Source organism: Hylaeus volcanicus, chromosome 7, assembly GCF_026283585.1.
Source record: "Hylaeus volcanicus isolate JK05 chromosome 7, UHH_iyHylVolc1.0_haploid, whole genome shotgun sequence".
Taxonomy (NCBI): Eukaryota; Metazoa; Arthropoda; class Insecta; order Hymenoptera; family Colletidae; genus Hylaeus; species Hylaeus volcanicus.
In genome coordinates, this window is record NC_071982.1 from 4711056 (window position 1) to 4722472 (window position 11417).

Here is an 11417-nt window from a genome sequence, read left to right on the forward strand (position 1 = left end):
ATTTCAACGAGTCCTCCACTTTGGAAATCCAATTTTCTTTACGTTCCTTGACAGTGTCTTCGCCAGAAAAAAAAATTGATTCCTCCTCAAAATAGTAATTTCATACGAAAATAAAATTGTAAAGAGCCTATAATTTTCTCCCGTAGGGCATAGTTTGTAAAATTAAACAAAATCGCAGTAAGATACGAGTAGTAACGTAAGATAAAGTTGAAGAAAATGAGTTTTCATCTGGACCAACCAGGAGCCTCGATAGGAATTACTCGGCTATAAGTCAGATCGCCGTCTCGGGCAACGCGAGCCAATTTTTCCGTGATTTCTGCGAACGCAACGTTTCGCCACGAGCGACAGAATTCAATCCTGTTTCAGTCGTTAGGACGTATTGTGCTGTTAATTAAGGCGGCCGTCGACAGGAACGACGCGTTCGAATGATACACGATTTTTCTTACCGCGTTGACAACACCGTGCCTGGCTGACCCGTATTTGTTGCACAGGATTTATGGTGCTTGTAATGTGCAGCTGGTATTGATTAGAAAGGCTGTACCCACTGGCACGCATGCACGCGGTTGCATGTTGTTTCGTATGAAATGTCATGGAAGAATGATAAAGTAACGTCTCGCGTATCGATCAAATTTGTTACTCGGATTTCCGATCGAGACGCGTCCCCTAAAATATTAGTTTGAAATAAAACACAGTTTAGAGATTTAACTACGCGATCAATTTCGCACCCTACGATTCGAGTTTTCATTTGACTCCATTTTCTTGAGCATTGAAGCGTGAGTACTACAATTAATTAATTGCTGCGTAAAGGAATTTAATTTCTAGTTTAGCAAACGATACTTTTTGGTATATTAACACTTTCAGTGCCAAATTACAAGTTCTTATTACAATTGGAAATTCACGAATCTTATCCAGACTAGTTTTCTTTGACACCTGATCTCCAGAATGAATTCTTTAATTCCTTAGTCAAAATCCCAGTTGTCCATATTGTTTACTGAACTATAAATTAAATTCCTCTCCACGGTAATTAATTTTCCTGGACTCGACTTCCGCGAGCCCCGTTTCACCGCGAGAGCAAGATCACGATTTTGTGGGAAAATTGGCTGCCATGTGACAGGAGAGCTGGTAAGGAATTTCCGCCGATCGTTGGCAAAGATCGCGAAACACTAATTAGCCACCAGACGTAATCGGGCCGCCTGATATTTCACGTTTTCTTACAACACGTGCTTCAATAAGGGACAGATTCAGATTCCAATCAGAGCGGCGATGCTAACAGATAGAAAAGGTTAAAAAACTATCTCTACGAACGGTGCACGGCGACTATTTACAATCTATTCAACTAATTATTTAACGTTTAATTTATTGCTCCCTACCGAGCGACAACGTTGACTGATCGTTCGAATCCTCTATCCCACGAGATCGATAAAAAAGAATGTCGAGAAACTTTTAAAGAGACGTGGAAGGGGGCGTGGACGCAACAAACGTGGAACAAAGTAACGCAAATGAGAATTTCCGTTGAGGAACTGCGTTTTATTACGGTTCGCCTTCGGACATATGCGTTTTTCCTACTTTTAAACTCGAAGTGAAAGCAGAACTGCGCCCCGACTATCCGTTTATCAAACCGTTGTAACACGACGCGATTTTTTCCAAATGATATTAAATTAACTGTTAATTTCATTGTGCATGCCACGACGCTGCTACGAACTTCCGTTATGTATGTACGTTAATGCATATATTGTCTACACGGAAATACTGTCTGAGCAGGTCTGTTAATGTGCATATTGTCTGCACGGAAATACTGTCTGAGCAGGTTTAGGATAATTTTTAGTGAGGTGGCAATATTGAATACTGTAAATGTGCATACTCTCTACACGAAAATACTGTCTGAGCAGGTTTAGGATAATCCTTGGTCAGGTGGCAATATTGAATACTGTTAATGTGCATACTGTCTACACGAAAATACCTCTGAGCAGGTATGTTAATGTGCATACTGTCTACACGGAAATACTGTAGACTGTACTGAGTAGAGTTCGGGTAGTTTATGGTAGAGGCGGTAATATTGAATACTGTTAATGTGCATACTGTCTACACGAAAATACTGTCTGAGCAGTATGTTAATGTGCATACTGTCTACACGGGAATACTGTAGACTGTACTGAGTAGATTTCGGGTAGTTTATGGTAGAGGCGGTAATATTGAATACTGTTAATGTGCATACTGTCTACACGAAAATACTGTCTGAGTAGGTTTGAGCCTATCGCTCGAGTTGCAACGTTTCTATTCTCAATCCTCCCAACTTCAGACCACCCTCACCCCTCAAATTACATTTTCCAGCAATAAACTTCAAGTTGCCAGTCCCCATTCCCTCAAACCTTTCCTCAACGTTTCTAATTCATAACTTATCAATATAAAGAGTGTCACCATAATTGTTCCATGAAATCTTCTCAATCTAAGAAAAGCCAGGACTCTCGAATCGAATAAAACTCTCCACGGTGGTCGACACGAGATAGATCCAAGCACTAGCAAACAAGTGGCAAAGAAACTGCTCCAAGATTCAGCCAATTATCGTGATCGCGGTGTTAGGGAAAACACCTAGCCCCGTTATCCCGTGGTAGGGAACTTTCTTCTCAGAGTATTAAGTCGCTCGCGTTATTGATTACGCTCTGTTATCGGCGCGGTGAATCGGTTGGGATAAATATATATCATTTATGTGCGAACACCCACCGCCAGGCATTTGACAGCGGAACGGTGAAAATTATTTATTACCAGATCACAACACGCACACACGTACTAGGCCTCCAATCGCGCGTGCAGGGCGTTGAGATTCTTGGTCACGGGCTGTTGGGGAGCGAACGCCACCAGTTCTTCCCCCACCCGTCGCTCCCTTATCTGTTGATGACATTTTTCCCTGCGAATGATTTACACCGCGTTGCGTAAATGCTCGCGCGGACGGTTTCCTGAAATTTCCACCGATTTCCTCGCGCGACACGATCGATCAGCCCTCGAAAATTCACTCTGCGACGTGAATTGCGGGATACCCTGTAATATGAACCAACGGGGGCGGTCTGGCGATCATAGATGAGTATCCAGGTGGTAGCGGGATGAACGATCGAATAATTATTATTTAAATGAGATGTCTCGTTTTTTAATAAATTCTACGAAGACAGGATTGTTGGAATTTCTGTTTTTAAAGATGTTCTTAGTCAACTTGGGTGTTTTTCAGATTTTGAATGTTTTATCCAAGGGATGGAGCTTTTTGGCAAGCTTCAAAAAAGCAGGATTGACGAAATTTCTGCTTTTAAGCAATTTTATTTAAAATGCTTCATCCAAGGAGAGGAAACGATGAACCACAAACTATCGACTATAGTAGTTGATTAGAATTCGAGGTATGTCCGCGTCGTTCCTGTTGACGTCGTTGGTTTGCGTCACGGCGTCCCTTGTTCCAAATATTTAGTTCACGTGGGTGGTATCTCTGACGCTGAACACTTGAGACACGGTGTACATCTGTCCCATAGTAATCAGGGAATTATGCTAATCAGTGGAAGGCTTGTCTATCTTAATTTCACTCATTACTACGTCATCGACATCGCTAGACGAAAGTTTTTCGATAATATAAAAACTGCATTCAATTCGGGGCCGTTTGATGAACGAATGCTTATTTTATAATAATTTAAAATTGATTTCACTTAGAGAATTATATTCTGTAACAAGACGAAGAATGAATGGTATTCATTTTTGCATATGGACATAGTTTTTCACATGGAAGTGTTCAAGCTTCATCTGTCAACATCGGTTCTAATAATAGTAATCTCGCCTGTCGACCTTTCATAGTGCTCGCCTTGCGACACACCAATTGTCTACGACCGGCTAAGTTTGTAGGCTACATATTTCCTGCTTAGAAGTAACGATTCGTGCTACCCAACGTTCTGCGTGAAACCTAAGACATTGCACTCTCGTGTGCAATAATGAATCAACTCCAATTAATTAAACCTTAATAATTGCAATCTTAAAAAGATGAACCACTAATTTATTCGTAGTTCGAGTCACTCTTAGTATTTTTAACGTTTCAGCCATTTTATTAACTATATAGGTATACATTCACGAATTAATATTTAAATTGCAAATATCCTTTAGAATTATATATACTGTAAATATTGTCGTTGCAGGTTTCAATTTCTGATTATACAAAATTAAATTGCAGTTTGACGAACTACTGGCTGACCAACTAGGTCAAATCCCATCGATCTGAGTCCAGATCCGACAGTTTCAATTTTTTCCAGCTGGATGACTGCCTCCAGACTACGTCTTTAAGTATACATCTCAAGTGTACTACTATGTGTGTCGAGCACTTTGCTCACATTCACTATTACGTCTTTCTGTCACCTTCCTCGAGGGCATTCAGACATCTAAAGTTGCTATACGACAAGGGCCGCGTGTGCTCGAACTGGAGGTGCGAACTCATGAAGATTAGGCGTGGGTGGTCATTTTTACAGTAGCTGACTTCAGACACTAAAACTTCAGTTGAGAAATCCTCGTAGGCTAATTCCTCGAGACCGATACCAATTTACTTGTATTCATCGACGTGAGTTACTAATAAATATTTTTATATTTCACCCCTGAAGTGGTAGCTTAAAAAAAGATAACCTTCTTAGCAGAGTTCCTAGATCCATAAATAAAAAAGAAACGACCATATACATATTTGTAATCAATTCTCAGATAATTACATCGCATTTACACAATCTAAAAGCAATTACTTTCCTTTCACTCATCGACAAGAGTTACTAATAAATATTTTTAAGTTGCGACCCTGAAATAGTATCTCAAAAAGAAGAAGAAGACTTTCTTATCAGAGTTCCTAGCTCTACAAATAATTATAGAATAATTATTTTCACGATTTCCCAGTCAATTGTGCGCGGTGAATATCGCTCAGGACGAACAGCGTGGCGCATTGCAGGTGAGCGGACAGGATGAATGGTTATGATGCTATAATGCAAGGCCGCAGCGGCTTACGTAACAGAACCTAACCCAACTATACGGAATACGTTTCGCGATCGTTCGGAAATAGGAGTCACGTAGTCGGGTGGTTTCTTCACCCCTAAACGAGTCCTCGAGGACCTTTCGAAATTAACACCCTCCGGATTTATTCGTCCTGCAGATTGAATCGGTTTGCACGCGCGACGGAAAAGCAATCGAGCAACGAAAATTAGATAGGAAGAATAATTGAAAACTCCAGGCTCCTGAGACACTCAGGATACCACTCGGGATAAGAAACACCACGTGACTACGAGCCTGGAGCAAGATGGCGGAGAGTTACGTCACGAATGGATGAGAAAATGGAAAAATGTATGTGTAAGAAGTACGTAATTTGATACAGTTAATGTGTATTGCTGATGTAATCCATACTTTTCTGCTGGTAGAATAGGATGGTAGGAAAGTTAGGCGAGTTCGAAGCCAAATAGGAAAGTAATAGAGTAATAGGGAGGAACGAATAGTTGGAAACTCTGTGCCCTGTTCATCGAAGCGAGGCTCTCAGGGGGTCAACAAACCCATGTGGCCACGTGACAACGCCAGGACCAAGATGGCGGATGGTTACGTCACTAATAGACAAAACCTCCAATCTTCTAGAAAAACGAAATTCGAGCCACTCGCTGGAAATTTTAAACACTAAAGTACACGATAAATAGAACATCCCTTAGGAAAGTAGCGAACAGGAAAGAAACAATTTCTCAAGAAACGAACAAAAATGGCAGAGTCTGGGAAAGAAGGACGATCAAAGATGAGACAGAGAAAGCATTCCGCAGTAATCAAGACCTGGAGATAAGAAGGATAGGACTCGACGGAGGAAAGAGGAGAGAAAAGGGAAACAACGAGGAAGATCACAATGGAGGATGGGAGAGGGTGTCGATCAGCCAGGAGGACGCCAGTGAATGGAGACAGAGAAAGACAAAGAGGATGCCTGGGCGTGGAAGGAGGACTCGTTCGCCACCCACGCACACACAGCCATCGAATTAATTCCCTGGATTTTTCTGCCTGCAGTTTCACCTTACTCGCGGAATTATTCCAGATCGCTTGTCGCTTCTCCTTCGCGTTAGACTTCCGGTATAAAGTGCGCGATTTGCTCACGACCGTTTCCTTTGTTGGATTGGATTTACTGGAGCGCGAGCCACTTCGGTACGCCAACCAACGACCACCTCCACCGGCGAATAGGGAAGCTTTTGTTTTAGGAGGAGAAGCTTACCTAGGAAAGTCTGACCTAGGAAGGCTCGAAAGAGGTGCATGTTTGAAAACGTTTATAAGATAAATGGAAAACGTTCCGGGAACGAGTTTAAGGGTATTTGAAGGAACGTTTATGTAGACATTTTTGTATTTTAAATATGGCTTAAATTAACGAAGTTGCGCCGTTGTCATTGTTTACATGAGTATTCTACTGAGTGACCGCTCTACTTTAGAACTGGGTTACCTAAAATTTAAAAATCAAGCATTTTTGAATAAAATATTAAATTACCCAAGTGCTATAGAGAGCTTTATTTCCTTTAGCCTAGTTTTCTAATCTACCTACGTCCTCAAACATAAATATTGTTAAGTACAAATTTGTATCGTTGCAAAATTATTCCTCGAATAAATTCACAAATCAAACTAAATAAATTAAACTATATTTCTCTCTCGTTTCCCAATAATATCCGCTGTACGTTACGATTGAGGTTACGTTACCCTGACGCCATTAGGCCTCCAAAATTTCAAAAAGTTTCAACGAGTCGTATCTATAAATAAACCAACCACTCGCGATTTTTCTCGATACTTGTGAAACGTTTGGACGTCAGCGGCTTCTTCGAAAAGACAGAATACGAAGGTGGTGGAATTTTAAGGAAAACAATTTCCTTTGACCCTAAACAGAGAGCACAGAACGAAACGATAAATGTCCAGATCGCGGCATAAGCGCGACAGGGGACTAAAAATACGTTTTATCGCGTAGCCTGGTCGCGTTGAGGTTTATGCAAGGCTTTGCAGCGTTTCCGGGACTTCCGAGTGTAAAACAGCTTCTTCGTAGCTCGGGGAGGAGTAAACACGTTCTTGTTAAGCTCGTCGAGACAACTCGTTCTTGCCCTATATTTTCGTCGAGTATCTTGACACTTTTTCTGTCAACCACCTCTCGTATACGTCTCTGTCAGATGAATTTCGTAATAAGATAATATTGTCTCATACTATTACCCGATTGTAGCACTGTCAAGTGTTGACATTGTTTAGAAAAAGTTAAAAATTTGATAGTTACACGGTCTATGGGAAATTTATATTCATAGAGCACGTTTAGTACGAAATTCCTCACACTTGTATGTCTTATTTTCTTATCTGCAACTACTCCGAGACTCCCTCGAGCCAAAAACAAAATGGGTATACTAAATTCCGCCCTTTTCTATTGATTGGGTATACTAAATTCCTCCCTTTTCTATTGATTGAATATACTAAATTCTGCCCTTTTCTATTGATTGAATTCTACAGGCCCTACGACATTTATATTGCATTACAGTATACAATACTACAGTATACAAATCGTTCAGTATGAAATTCCCCAGACTTCTACATCTCACTTTCTTATCTACTACCCTGAGACTCCTTGAGCCCGAATTTTAATAATATCGATCACTTTAATAACTTTATAATCACTCTTTCCTTCATACTTAATCAGAGTCGAAGTCATAACGACTCACTTCAACGTCAACTTCCTTGACGTACCACAAGTCATCCTTTTTCCGGTTTCAGAATAAATTACGTTTCGCCTAGTGCGATATTAGTTTCTACTTGGTTTCACATTCTACTTCGCCGGGTACCTTTTTCTTCCTTTTTTTTTTGCCTTCGCGAAAGGTGCCGTCCATTTATGATTCGCTTTAAATGCCATATTCAGACGCTTAATGGCGCTTCTGCATTCGTATAAATACGAGTAAGCGTCGGTATTATTTATCGCTGTCCCGCCTTTCACCTTCGATGAATTTCATATTTCCATACCGGCGGGGATCAAAATCGAACCGTGAAACTCCGTAATGAAATTAATTGCATCTTCCCAGACGTATTTATTGGGCAATTAACGTCGTCGTTTAGAACTGGACATGCGATTATCGTGCGTCGACGATTTCTTCGGCAGTGACTTTCAACTTCCCTCTCTAGGAGGAGGAAACCATGAGCTGCCACTTTTTCTTCGACTATTCTGCGAATTAATCTCTCGGGTTTCGCGAGAAAGATCTCTCGAGAAATCAATGGGACGAATTACAAAATTTCACAATAATTCAGGTAGTCAATTTTGGGAAAGTATCTCCTTTGGTTCTAGGATCACCCTGTATATTAAAATATTTCGTCCTCGGGACGAATTAAAAAATTTCACAATAACTCAGGTAGTCAATTTTGGGAAAATATCTCCTTTGGTTCTGGGAACACCCTGTATATTAAAATATTACATCCGTGGGACAAATTAAAAAATTTCACACTAATTCAGGTAAACAATTTTGGGAAAATATCTCCGAGAGCACCCTGTATATTAAAATATTCCAGAATTCTATGGAAATAAATTATGGAAAGTACGAATGTTTGATAGCCCAAATGCCAAATAAAATATTAAGAATGTACTTTTATGGGAGGAAATCAAAGAGAGAATGTAACTGGTACATCGTTACGTTTCCTAAAATGGCTGATGGGATTGGTTGGGAGACTCTGCCATAATTGAAACCCTGTATCGAGCGGCGTTGCGCTCATGCATCGAGGTGAAATATACCTATACTTCGTTCGCCTAATCGATGCACCCGTTTATTGGTCACAATGTGATAGCGAGATGGTAAATGGTAACGATTCTTCAACGATATTGCTTCTAGATTAGGAAACCAGACTTAAACAGCTCGCTATTTCTTATTTAATTAATCATCAATTATTTACTCGTAAAAACAACTGGCATATATAAGAAAAATATTGCAAGAGTCTATTTTATTTATCTACTTCTTTCTAATAATATTCTTGCTTCTTCCACTACGTGCAATAATATTTAAAAAAATATACTTCTGTTGTATAGAAAATAGGATAAAATATATCTCAATACAACAAATTGTATAGATTGTATAGAATATAAAATTGTATAGATTGTATTGTATAGAATTGTATAGACAATTTTCCTAGTAGTTTTACTAGTTTTGCAAATCTTAACAGTCTAGAAGACTGGCATCAGCGATGGCCAAAATCCTAGACTTCGAATAAATGTGAAGTATTTCCTCTATCGAACGATTTCTAAAGAAGGAAATTTTCTGACCCCGGGTTTCCTCGAGCAACCATGTTGGATCTCCCATGGAAAAGGATTCGAAGAGTCATCGATCCTAAACGCTCGGGGACTTTCATTTCCCCGGAAAAGACGGCTGCGCTCGTGCAGCGCGACTCATTTTCATGATCAAGATTCCACGGTGAATCGCAATCACGGAACTATGGATCGTTCTCTCCTCTTCCCACGAGCCTCCCCGCACGGATCATCCTGGGAAGATCGGCTGCCGGCGATAGCGGTGAGATAGCGATCAGCATCTCGACCGGAGGTTCCATCACTTTCTCTGCCGTTTGTGCAGCGTGTTAATAAATGCCTTGGACAATTTTTCACTGCCAGCCGCTATCATTTGACGCGGAGTGGCCTTCTATTTGAATTCTGATACTCGCCACCCTGAGCAGTTAGGTTCTAGCTGCCTCGCGAGACCGTACAACTCCGAGGACTTTATGTGTCTCTGATCTTGATGAAGAGAGACTGAAGTGAGACTGAAGTCTGCTTCAGGAGGCCACGTTAGAAATTTGTGGAAGATTTGTGTCGAGATTAATCGAAGGGTGACTGTTCTTTAATAGACAATAAGGTTTGTATTTAAGTTTCAATGTTTAGTAGGGTTTAGATTGTTTGGGGACCTAGAGGTCCAGGTCCTGATAAAATAGGACCTGGAGACAATCCTAAGTCACTAGTAGTATTACAAATAATTAATGACAAAGTAATTAATCGAAAGGTGACTGTTCTTTAATGAAGAATAACATTTCTATTTGAGGTTCAATATTTAGTAGGATTTAAATTGTTTGAGGACCTAGAGGTGTCCAGATCCTGATAGAGTAGCAGGATTGGTGAGGACTTGGAACCTTTGGAGACAATCCTAAGTCACCAGTAGTAATACCAGAGTTGCATTTTTCACGAAGAATATGTGATAGCTCAATTAGAATAGAGGATGGAAAGTTGGACGTCTGCACCTCAATCATAGTGGTGTCAGGTAGCAATTGGCTGGGTCAAGAGTCGTTTTGTACACATTTATGTGTCAGTGGTAATCACGGTAGTCTATTCTCGAGGGAAGGTGAAAAGTGACGTCGTTGTAACAGCTGTGGAGGCCTCTAGTTCTGAGAACGTGAAAATGTGAATGTTAAATAATTAATAAAGGTGCCCTGCAAAGATTATTTTGTTTGTCAAGTTACAAGTTAGAAATCTATTTCAATCTAAGTAGAATTACACATCAATTGTCTGATGTGTCGAGAGTCTTGTCACCCAACCTAGAAATTCAAATTATCTAACAATTAACAAAGATGTCCTGAAATGTAACTCCCAAATCCTTCATACCAAGTTTCAACACTTGAAAACCTTTCCGAGACCTGACTCAATCCAAATCTACCAAAATAAAATCTGAGTGATAACCTAGACCCTAACCTAGACACCAAGGCCAAGTCTAATAACAATTGCCCTATCAAATTGCAAATCGAGGATCCACTTAAATCTAAATCTGTCTCACTGAACACCAACTATCCGACCAATCGACTGTCGCCGAACCCAGAAATTCGGATTACCTAACAGTTAATGAAGAGGCGAACGATTACCCTAGCTGACAAGTTGCAAGTCGACTTCCCTGCCCGAGCATCGGTGCATAGCACAAAAAGGACGCCGGGTTCACGTAGGACGCGGCGGGGTCACGTTAAACCGACGACCCTGCGAAAGTCCTGGCGACTGGTGGGATTAGTTTCCTTCGCGTTGTTATGTTAATAGACACGTCGACACGCGGAAGTACGGACGACGACACGGCCACGAAAGCTCGTTGAACAAACGAGAAGTGTCTTGCAAGTTTATTGCCTGCCACCGATGATATCAGCCTCTCTTTGTCTGATGGCTACCGCGACGCGGCGCAGGAACAGGACGTCGTTTCGTTCTTGCAATCGACGATTAATCCTTTTAATAGAAAGTTCAGTGGCTACGTCGAGCATTCGTCATCGGGTCGTACGAATGGAGGAAGGTTTCAAGTGTTGAAACTTGGGGTGAAGGATTCGGGAGTTATGGGTGCTCGAATATTGCTATTAGAATTGGCTTGGGTTAGGTCTGGGTTATCACTCAGACTTTATTCTGTGTTTACATTTGGCTCGAGTTGAGTGTCGAACGAAGAAAA

At 40.8% G+C, this 11417-nt stretch overlaps 1 protein-coding gene across 2 annotated transcripts in view; it reads right to left on the reverse strand.

Moving 5' to 3' along the window:
• Positions 1-11417, reverse strand: part of LOC128879265 (GAS2-like protein pickled eggs) — an 82281-nt gene that overhangs the window by 12963 nt on the left and 57901 nt on the right. The window lies entirely within an intron of this gene.